Here is a 9,644-nt window from a genome sequence, read left to right as displayed (position 1 = left end):
ATCTTAATTGCTTTAGGTTCCTCACTCTCATTAGAACCTTGGTTCCCCAATACTTCTGGTATGATTTTTGTGTCCTCTACTGTGAAGACAGATACAAAATACTTGTTTAACATCTCTTTCATTTCCTTATTCTCCATTATAAATTCTCCTGTTTCTGTCTTCAATGGACCCATGTTTACTTTCGCTAATCTCTTCCTTTATACATATTTATCAATTTCTTGGTCATCCTTTGCTGATTTCTAAAACTCTCCTAATCCTCAGGCTTACTATTCTTTTTGGCAACATTATAAGCCTCTTTTAACCTAAAATATCATTAATTTCTCCAATTAACCAAGGTTGGACCACTTTTCCGGTGGAGTTTTTAACCCTCAAGAGAATGTAATTTTGTTGAGGAATTATAAATTATTTATTTAAATGTTCACTATTGCTTATCTATCATCATATTTTTAATCTAATTTCCCAAACTACCTTAGCCAACTCAATCCTCATAACTACGTTATTGGTTTTGTTTAAATTTAAGACCCTAGTTTCCAACTTAATGACATCACTCTCAAACTTTCGAACTCAATGTGAAATTCTATCATATTATGATCATTGTTCCCCAGAGGATCATCTACTATAAGATCACTAATTAACCTTGTCTCATTACAAAATACTAGATCTAAAATAGCCTGTTCCCTTGTTGATTCCTCGACATATTGATCTAGAAAACTGACTCGAATGCATTCCATCAACATAAAACAGCTTATCTTGAGTTGCTAACATGATGGGATGACTAATAAGTAGAAGACACGGCCAGATCTGCAAGGTGAATTAGATGTTTGCTGAAAACACAGAGAATTAATGAAACCAAGCCTTCCCTGCAGAGAGCAGGGAGTTGGAAAGAAAGATGCTGGGCATTGAGAGGCGAAGGATTTTGTCGATAGCAGGATGAATAGACAAAAGGATTTCAACTCCCTTCTTCTTTTCTATACTGATAAATATAGACAAAAATCTCATCTCCGGGCTTCTTTCAGATAATGAATGTCTTAATGCTCAAGAGATCACTGATCCAAGCCCATTATCTCCACTCGCACTCTCCTTCCCATCTTGCATATGATGCTTCGCTTTGAAATTGTGCATTTTTTCACATTGGGATTCCATTTGAAGAAAACATTGCTGTGATCAGCTTGTGCTGTTAAGGAGATGGAGTACAAGGAGATACATAAAAGGATAATGATAACAGTGACTGTTCAGACACTGTGAGCTACAGTTAAAGGTTGGCAACATTTAAAGTATCAGGCAGCAGATCTTTTCCAAATCTTGACACAAATGGCAAGAAAACTTAACGTGGACTTTGATCAATGTCACGACTTTCAAATAGCAGACATTTTATACAAGGCAAGAAAGATTTACAAGGATGTTGCCTGGACTGTAGAATTTTAGCTATGAGGAAAGATTGGATAGGCTGGGGTTGTTTTCTTTGGAACAGAGGAGACTGAAGGCAGATTTAATTGAGGTGAACAAAATTATCAGGGTCCCAGATAGCATGGATTAGAAGGACCCACTTCTCTTAGCAGAGAGGTTAATAACCAGGGGCATAGATTTAAAGTGATTGGTAGAAGGTTTAGTGGGGAACTGAGGAGAAATTATTTCACCCAAGGGTTGTGGGGGTCTGAAACTGACTGCCTGAAAGGGTGGTAGAGGCGGACACCCTCATCGCATTTGAAGAATACTTGAACTGCCGGAAGCTACAAGGCTATGGGCCAAGAGCTGGAAAGTGGGATTAAGCTGGATAGCTCTTTTTCAGCCGGCACAGACGCAATGGGCCGAATGGCCTCTTTCTGTGCCATCAATTTCTTTGATTCTATGAGTCTAATTAACAGTAAGCAGGTAGTTCAGTGATCATGAGAACGCTACTGAAGGTAAATAACTGCTGGGAACCAAGCAATGTGTCCTTGTAAACCACAGACTGGGGAAGTTCCAGCTCCAGTGACAGAGATGGATCACTACAGTGTATAAAAGTGACAGGATACTGATGTAAGGGGCAGTTAGGACTGGAGACACCTGAGATCAAGCTCAGGGTGCCTGAGGTTCCATCCAGTGGGATCACCTCATGTACACGGGGGACTGGCATGTTTACTCTGGTACAGTACAGGAAAGAGAATTTGCTCATATATTTCTTAATAATGTATTAAAGTTGCTGACTCTCAGACTTGTTAATTAATAAGACAATGCATTAGTTAGAACCTTCCATCCCTAAGTCTCTCTGCGCCTCTAATTTTAAACTTTGACCATTTAGTTTACATTTCATCTCATTTTTCTTCCTCTGAAAATGCATCACGTCACTTTTCTCTGCATTAAATTTCACCTGCCTGTTTACGAACCTGTGCACATTACAATGAAGTCACTGACACTCCTCTTCACAGTTCCCCACGCTGCCAACGTTGAAGTCATCGAGATTTTCACCTTGTGTCCCACATACCCAAGCTCAGATCATTCTCTATATTGAGAAGAGCAATGGTCCCAACACTGACCCTGGGGGACACCACTGTTTACATCCCTCCAGTCTGAAGAACATCCATTAACCACTACTCTCTGTTTTCTGCCCTTGACACAACTTCCAATCCACACTGCCGCATTCATTTAAATACCGTGGGTATTAATTTTATCAACAAGCCTCCTGTCCGTCATCTTATCAAACACCTTTTCACAATCCATCAACACAACATCCACGACATTCCCTTCATCAGTAGACTTGTGATATCTCAATTAATCCATGTTGGCTGTTCTTAATTAATGTGTTTTTCTAACAAATGTTGAAATGTTTGCTCCACCTCATCTGGTTTCACCTGTTTCAAGCCACAACAGAATTGTCGAGTTTTCTCCTGGAGCTTAAGATAAATTAATTTTTTAAAATGATGCTTCAGTCAATGAGGGATATCTGGACTTCGAACCGCCCATTCAGTGGCGCAACTCCCGCCCCTCACACACTCCGATTGGTTGGAGGACCAACTGTCCGCACAGCCGTCCAGTCAATTTACCATAAGACCATAAGAGATAGGAGCAGGAGGAGGCCATTCGGCCCCTCGAGCCTGGTCCGCCATTTAATGAGATCATGGCTGATTTGATTTTTACCTCAACTCCACTTTCCCGCCCTTTCCCCATATCCTTTGACTCTCTTGCTGATCAAAAATTTGTCTAACTCAGACTTGAATGTATCAATGACTCAGCCTCCACAGCTTTTTGGGGTAAAGAATTCCAAAGACTCACGATGCTCTGGGAGAAGAAATTCCTCCTCATTTCCGTCTTAAACAGGTGACCCCTTATTCTGAGACTATGCCCCCTAGTTTTAGATTCCCCCATGAGGGGTAACATCCTCTCAGCATCTACGCTATCGAGTCTCCTCAGAATCTTGTCTGTTTCAATAAGATCTCCTCTCATTCATCTAAACTCCATTGAGTATAGAACCAGCCTGTTCAATCTTTCATCATAAGACAACCCTTCCATACCCGGAATCAACCTCGTGAACCTTCTCTGAACTGCCTCAAATGCAAGTATGTCCTTCTTTAGAACTGTATGCAGTACTCCAGTTGTGGTCTCACCAGCACCCTGTATATTTGTAGCATGACTTCACTGCTTTTATGCTCCATCCCCCTAGACATAAAAGCCAATATTCCGTTTGCCTTCCGGATTACCTGCTGCACCTGTATGTTGAATTTTGTCTTTCTTGCACGAGGAAACCCAGATCCCTCCATACTGCAACATTTTGTAGTATTTCTCCATTCAAATAAAAAAGCAAAATTTTTTTCCTCCCAAAGTGGATGACTTCACATTTTCCCACCTTATATTCAATCTGCCAATTTTTTGCCCATTCGCTTAACCAGGCAACATCCCCTCGCAGACACGTTGTGTCCTCATTGCAACTTGCTTTTCCAACTATCTTTGTATCATCAGCAAATCTGGCCACAAGACACTCTGTTCCTTCATCCACGTCATTGATATACATTGTAAATAATTGAGGCCACAGTACTGATCCCTGCAACACCCCACGAGTTATATGAAATGCCGATAAATTTCCACTCCTCCTATTGGTCCGGAACTCTCCTTAATCGCCAGGGCGGGATTAATGGTGAGACTGGCGGTCCCGAGGTGCATTTGGAAAATAAACATTCATTGAACCCTTCAGTTGCAACATTTAATAAAACGAAATTAATAAAACTCACTGAAAATTTTTTTCTGGCGTTCACCAAATTCGAGGTGGAGGGGGGGCTTCTATGCTGTGTGTTTGTGCCGGTTTTAATGGCTCGAAGCGCTGGGGTTTCCGTTTATTTTATTATCCTTGGTCCAAACGCGCTCTCCCTGCCTCTACTGTCTTTGCTTTTCGTCTAGATATTACGATCATCAATGGCGGCTGTACCACCCAGGATGCAGCGCGGTACAGATTGTGCCCTATCTGAATCAGTGGAGCCCAGCGCGCAGGCGCAGTAGTGACTCATTATCGGTCAGTGTGTCCTGAGCATGCGCGGCCAGTCGAGGCTGCGGGAGGAGCGCGTTCGGTGCAGGTCAGAGGATCGGAGCAAGAGGCTCAATAAACCCCGGGGCCCGGGTCCGGGCTCAGGCCCAGGCTCAGGCTTTACAAACCCCGAGTGCGGCCCCAGACCCGAATATAAAACAGTGAACATTATCCCCCCCTCACTACCCGCCGGGAAATGAAGGAGAAATGGGGATCGGTCAGGGAGCGTCTGTAAATGAAGGAAAAATGGTGATCGGTCAGGGAGCGTCTGTAAATGAAGGAGAAATGGGGATCGGTCAGGGAGCGTCTGTAAATGAAGGGGAAATGGTGATCGGTCAGGGAGCGTCTGTAAATGAAGGAGAAATGGTGATCGGTCAGGGAGCGTCTGTAAATGAAGGGAAATGGGGATCGGTCAGGGAGCGTCTGTAAATGAAGGGGAAATGGGGATCGGTCAGGGAGCGTCTGTAAATGAAGGGGAAATGGTGATCGGTCAGGGAGCGTCTGTAAATGAAGGAGAAATGGGGATCGGTCAGGGAGCGTCTGTAAATGATGGGGAAATGGTGATCGGTCAGGGAGCGTCTGTAAATGAAGGAGAAATGGTGATCGGTCAGGGAGCGTCTGTAAATGAAGGGAAATGGGGATCGGTCAGGGAGCGTCTGTAAATGAAGGGGAAATGGGGATCGGTCAGGGAGCGTCTGTAAATGAAGGGGAAATGGTGATCGGTCAGGGAGCGTCTGTAAATGAAGGAGAAATGGTGATCGGTCAGGGAGCGTCTGTAAATGAAGGGAAATGGGGATCGGTCAGGGAGCGTCTGTAAATGAAGGGGAAATGGGAATCGGTCAGGGAGCGTCTGTAAATGAAGGGGAAATGGTGATCGGTCAGGGAGCGTCTGTAAATGAAGGAGAAATGGTGATCGGTCAGGGAGCGTCTGTAAATGAAGGGGAAATGGTGATCGGTCAGGGAGCGTCTGTAAATGAAGGGGAAATGGTGATCGGTCAGGGAGCGTCTGTAAATGAAGGGGAAATGGTGATCGGTCAGGGAGCGTCTGTAAATGAAGGAGAAATGGTGATCAGTCAGGGAGCTTCTGTAAATGCAGGAGAAATTGTGATCAGTCAGGGAGCATCTGTAAATGAAGGAGATATGTGATTGGTCAGGGAGCGTCTACAAATGAAGCAGAAATGGTGATTGGTCAGGGAACATCTGTAAATGAAGGAGAAATGGTAATCGGTCAGGGAATGTCTGTCAATTAAGGAGAAATGGTGATCAGTGAGGAATCTTCTATAAATGAAGGAGAAATGGTGATCGGTCAGGGAACGTCTGTAAATGAAGTAGAAATGGTGATCTCTATCTCTTCAGTCATCCAGGGAGCTCCAGCTTTGGATGCCATTCCTTTCCACCTCGTGGGAATCTGTCTACTCTGCACCCAAACCAACTCCTCCTTGAAGGCCTCCCACTGTTCAATTACTGTTCTGCCTGCCAATTTTTGATTCCAATCCACCTGGACAAGATCCCTTTTCAACTCACTGGAATTAGCCCTCCTCCAGTTAAGAATTTTCACATTTGACTGTCCCTTGTCCTTTTCCATAACTGTTCTAAACCTAATGAGATTATGATCACTGCTGCCCCACTGAAACATGCTCCACCTGCCCCACTTCATTCTCCACACCGAGCTCACTGCTGTACTCACATTCACTCTCTCACACTCACTCTCTCACATTCACTCTCTCACATTCACTCTCTCACATTCACTCTCTCACATTCACTCTCTCACATTCACTCTCTCACATTCACTCTCTCACATTCACTCTCTCACATTCACTCTCTCACATTCACTCTCTCACATTCACTCTCTCACATTCACTCTCTCACATTCACTTTCTCACATTCACTCTCTCACACTCACTCTCTCACATTCACTCTCTCACATTCACTCTCTCACATTCACTCTCACACTCACTCTCTCACATTCACTCTCTCACACTCACTCTCTCACACTCACTCTCTCACATTCACTCTCTCAGATTCACTCTCTCATATTCACTCTCTCACATTCACTCTCACATTCACTCTCACATTCAATCTCACATTCACTTTCTCACATTCACACTCACTCACATTCACTCACATTCACTCTCTCACTCACTCTCTCACTCACTCTCTCACACTCACTCACATTCACTCTCTCACACTCACTCTCTCACACTCACTCACATTCACTCTCTCTCACTCACACTCTCTCACACTCACTCACATTCACTCTCTCACATTCACTCTCTCACACTCACTCTCTCACATTCACTCTCTCACACTCTCACTCTCTCACACTCTCACTCTCTCACACTCTCACTCTCTCACACTCTCACTCTCTCACACTCTCACTCTCTCACACTCTCACTCTCTCACACTCATGGTTTCGGGCCACTGAAAGATGATGCGATGAGTTTGGATTTCAGTGCAGGGAAGAGGGAGAGTGTGTGGGACGGGGATTTACAGGTTGAGGCACAAGAGAGGAAAGAATGTTTTGTAGAAACTAGAATTCTGAATTTCTATCCTGTACTTACAGTGATTACTTTTATAAACTCCTTTATAGGGTATTAGAAGGGGAGGATTTGCAGAGGGAAACTCAAACCAAACAGCAGGCCAAGATCTGACAGAGTCACTCGATTCATCAGGACCTGATTATCATCGGCCTTTGAATGTGGAAGGAGAAATGTTTGTCTGTTCTGTCTGTGGGAGAAGATTTCAAACATCAGTGTGAGTGGGAAAGCACCGAGACACACACACCCGAGTGAGAGTGTTCCAGTGCACTGACTGTGGAAAGAGCTTTAACCAGTTACACAGCCTGAAAAAACATCACACCATTCACAGCGGGGAGAAACCGTACACGTGTTCTGTGTGTGGACGAGGCTTCAACTGATCGTCCAACCTGGAGAGACACAAGGACACCCAGACCATGGAGAAACCGTGGAAATGTGGGGACTGTGGGAAGGGATTCAATTACCCGTCCCAGCTGGAAATTCATCGACACAGTCACACCGGGGAGAGGCCGTTCACCTGCTCCGTGTGTGGGAAGGGATTCACTATTTCATCCAGCCTCCAGACACACCAGCGAGTTCACACTGGGGAGAGACCTTTTAAATGTTCTGACTGTGAGAAAAAGTTTAAATGCAAAAGGAATCTGCTGGCACACCAATGTACCCACACTGGGGAGAGGCCGTTCACCTGCTCCGAGTGTGGGAAGGGATTCACTCAGTCATCCCTCCTCCTGACACACCAGCGAGTTCACACTGGGGAGAGGCCGTTCACCTGCTCCGTGTGTGGGAAGGGATTCACTCAGTCATCCCTCCTCCTGACACACCAGCGAGTTCACACTGGGGAGAGGCCGTTCACCTGCTCCATGTGTGGGAAGGGATTCACTCAGTCATCCCTCCTCCTGACACACCAGCGAGTTCACACTGGGGAGAGGCCGTTCACCTGCTCCGTGTGTGGGAAGGGTTTCACTCGGTCATCCCTCTTCCTGACACACCAGCGAGTTCACTCTGATGAGAGACCTTTTAAATGTTCTGACTGTGAGAAGAGGTTTAAAAGCAAAAGTAATCTGCTGATACACCAACGCACTCACACTGCGGAGAGGCCGTTCATCTGCACCGTGTGTGGGAAGAGATTCACTCAGTCGTCCAACCTGCTGACACACCAGCGAGTTCACACTGGGGAGAGACCGTTCACCTGCTCCGTGTGTGGGAAGAGATTCACTCGGTCATCTCACCTCCTGACACACCAGCAAGTTCACACTGGGGAGAGGCCGTTCACGTGCTCCGTGTGTGGGAAGAGATTCACTCAGTCTTTTATCCTGCTGAGACACCAGCGAGTTCACACTGGGGAGAGGCCGTTCACCTGCTCCGTGTGTGGGAAGAGATTCACTCGGTCATCCACCCTGCTGACACACCAGCGAGTTCACTCCGATGAGAGACCTTTTAAATGTTCTGACTGTGAGAAGAGGTATAAAAGCAAATTTAATCTGCTGACACACCAACGCACTCACACTGGGGAGAGGCCGTTCACCTGCTCAGTGTGTGGGAAGGGATTCACTTGGGCATCCAACCTGCTGCAACACCAGCGAGTTCACACTGAGAGACCTTTAAATGTTCTGACTGTGGGAAGAGATTTAAAATCACAAACGAACTGCTGAGACATCGACGCACTCACACTGGGGAGAGACTTTTCACCTGCTCCGTGTGTGGGAAGAGATTCACTCGATCATCCCACCTTCTGAAACATTAACTTGTTGACACTATTGAGTGACCTTTTCATGCAGTGACTGTGAGAAGAGCTCAAAAGCAGAAATGAACTGCTGACACATCAACGCATGCCCATTGGTTGAGAGACTATTCACCTGCTCCGTGTGTGGGAAGGGATTCACTCAGTCATCACACGTGCTGAGACACCAGCGAGTTCACGAAATGAGCAGGTCCAACGAGCCGGTCTGTAACACAGGCCAATGACTCAGTGCAGCTCGTTACCCAGTCACTGGGCTCCGTTATAGCCTCTCCTGTCAGTAACACACAAAGAGAAATTGTAAATCTGAAACAGAAAGAGATAATGTATAACACTTCATATCAACCACCAGTTTTTCCCTCTTTCCGGCTTTTAAAACAATCTGTTTCACAGTTTGTCAAACCCGAAACAGCCTCTGGGATTTGCTGATTGAGAATTTCAGTGGAAATTGGGACCGTCACTAAGTATCGGAACAAATATCCCCGCTGAGGTTTCGGGATTGTTACTGGTTTATTTATATCAGTGAGTGACCGATTTTAAACTAGGTGAGGGTCTAAACCTAAGGTAAGAGCCTGGGATGGACAAGAGATTCTTCAATGTATCAAGTTAAATTACACTGATTCCACCAACACTGGACATCACATCCCTCAAACATTGTTACCTGTTACTGTATAAAACTGGTGAGGGTGGAAATGAGAAATAACTGAGAAAAACTTCATTGTATCAAAGTTAATTCTGATCATTATTATTATACAAACATTCTACAGCCTATCCCTTAAAAAGGACCCAATATCAAACCAGTCCCCAGTCCTTGGGCCTGTGCCTATGTTGTGATTTGCACCCGCTTCTGACTGACTTGGTATCAGACGCACTC

At 45.2% G+C, this 9,644-nt stretch overlaps 1 pseudogene; it reads left to right on the top strand.

Moving 5' to 3' along the window:
• The first annotated feature begins 7,198 nt into the window (after positions 1-7,198).
• On the top strand, positions 7,199-8,819 carry LOC137313233 (zinc finger protein 615-like; annotated as a pseudogene).
• The last annotated feature ends 825 nt before the right edge of the window (positions 8,820-9,644 follow it).

The sequence above is a fragment of the Heptranchias perlo genome, unplaced genomic scaffold (assembly GCF_035084215.1).
Source record: "Heptranchias perlo isolate sHepPer1 unplaced genomic scaffold, sHepPer1.hap1 HAP1_SCAFFOLD_444, whole genome shotgun sequence".
NCBI lineage: Eukaryota > Metazoa > Chordata > Chondrichthyes > Hexanchiformes > Hexanchidae > Heptranchias > Heptranchias perlo.
This window is presented reverse-complemented; position numbering and strand designations above follow the sequence as displayed.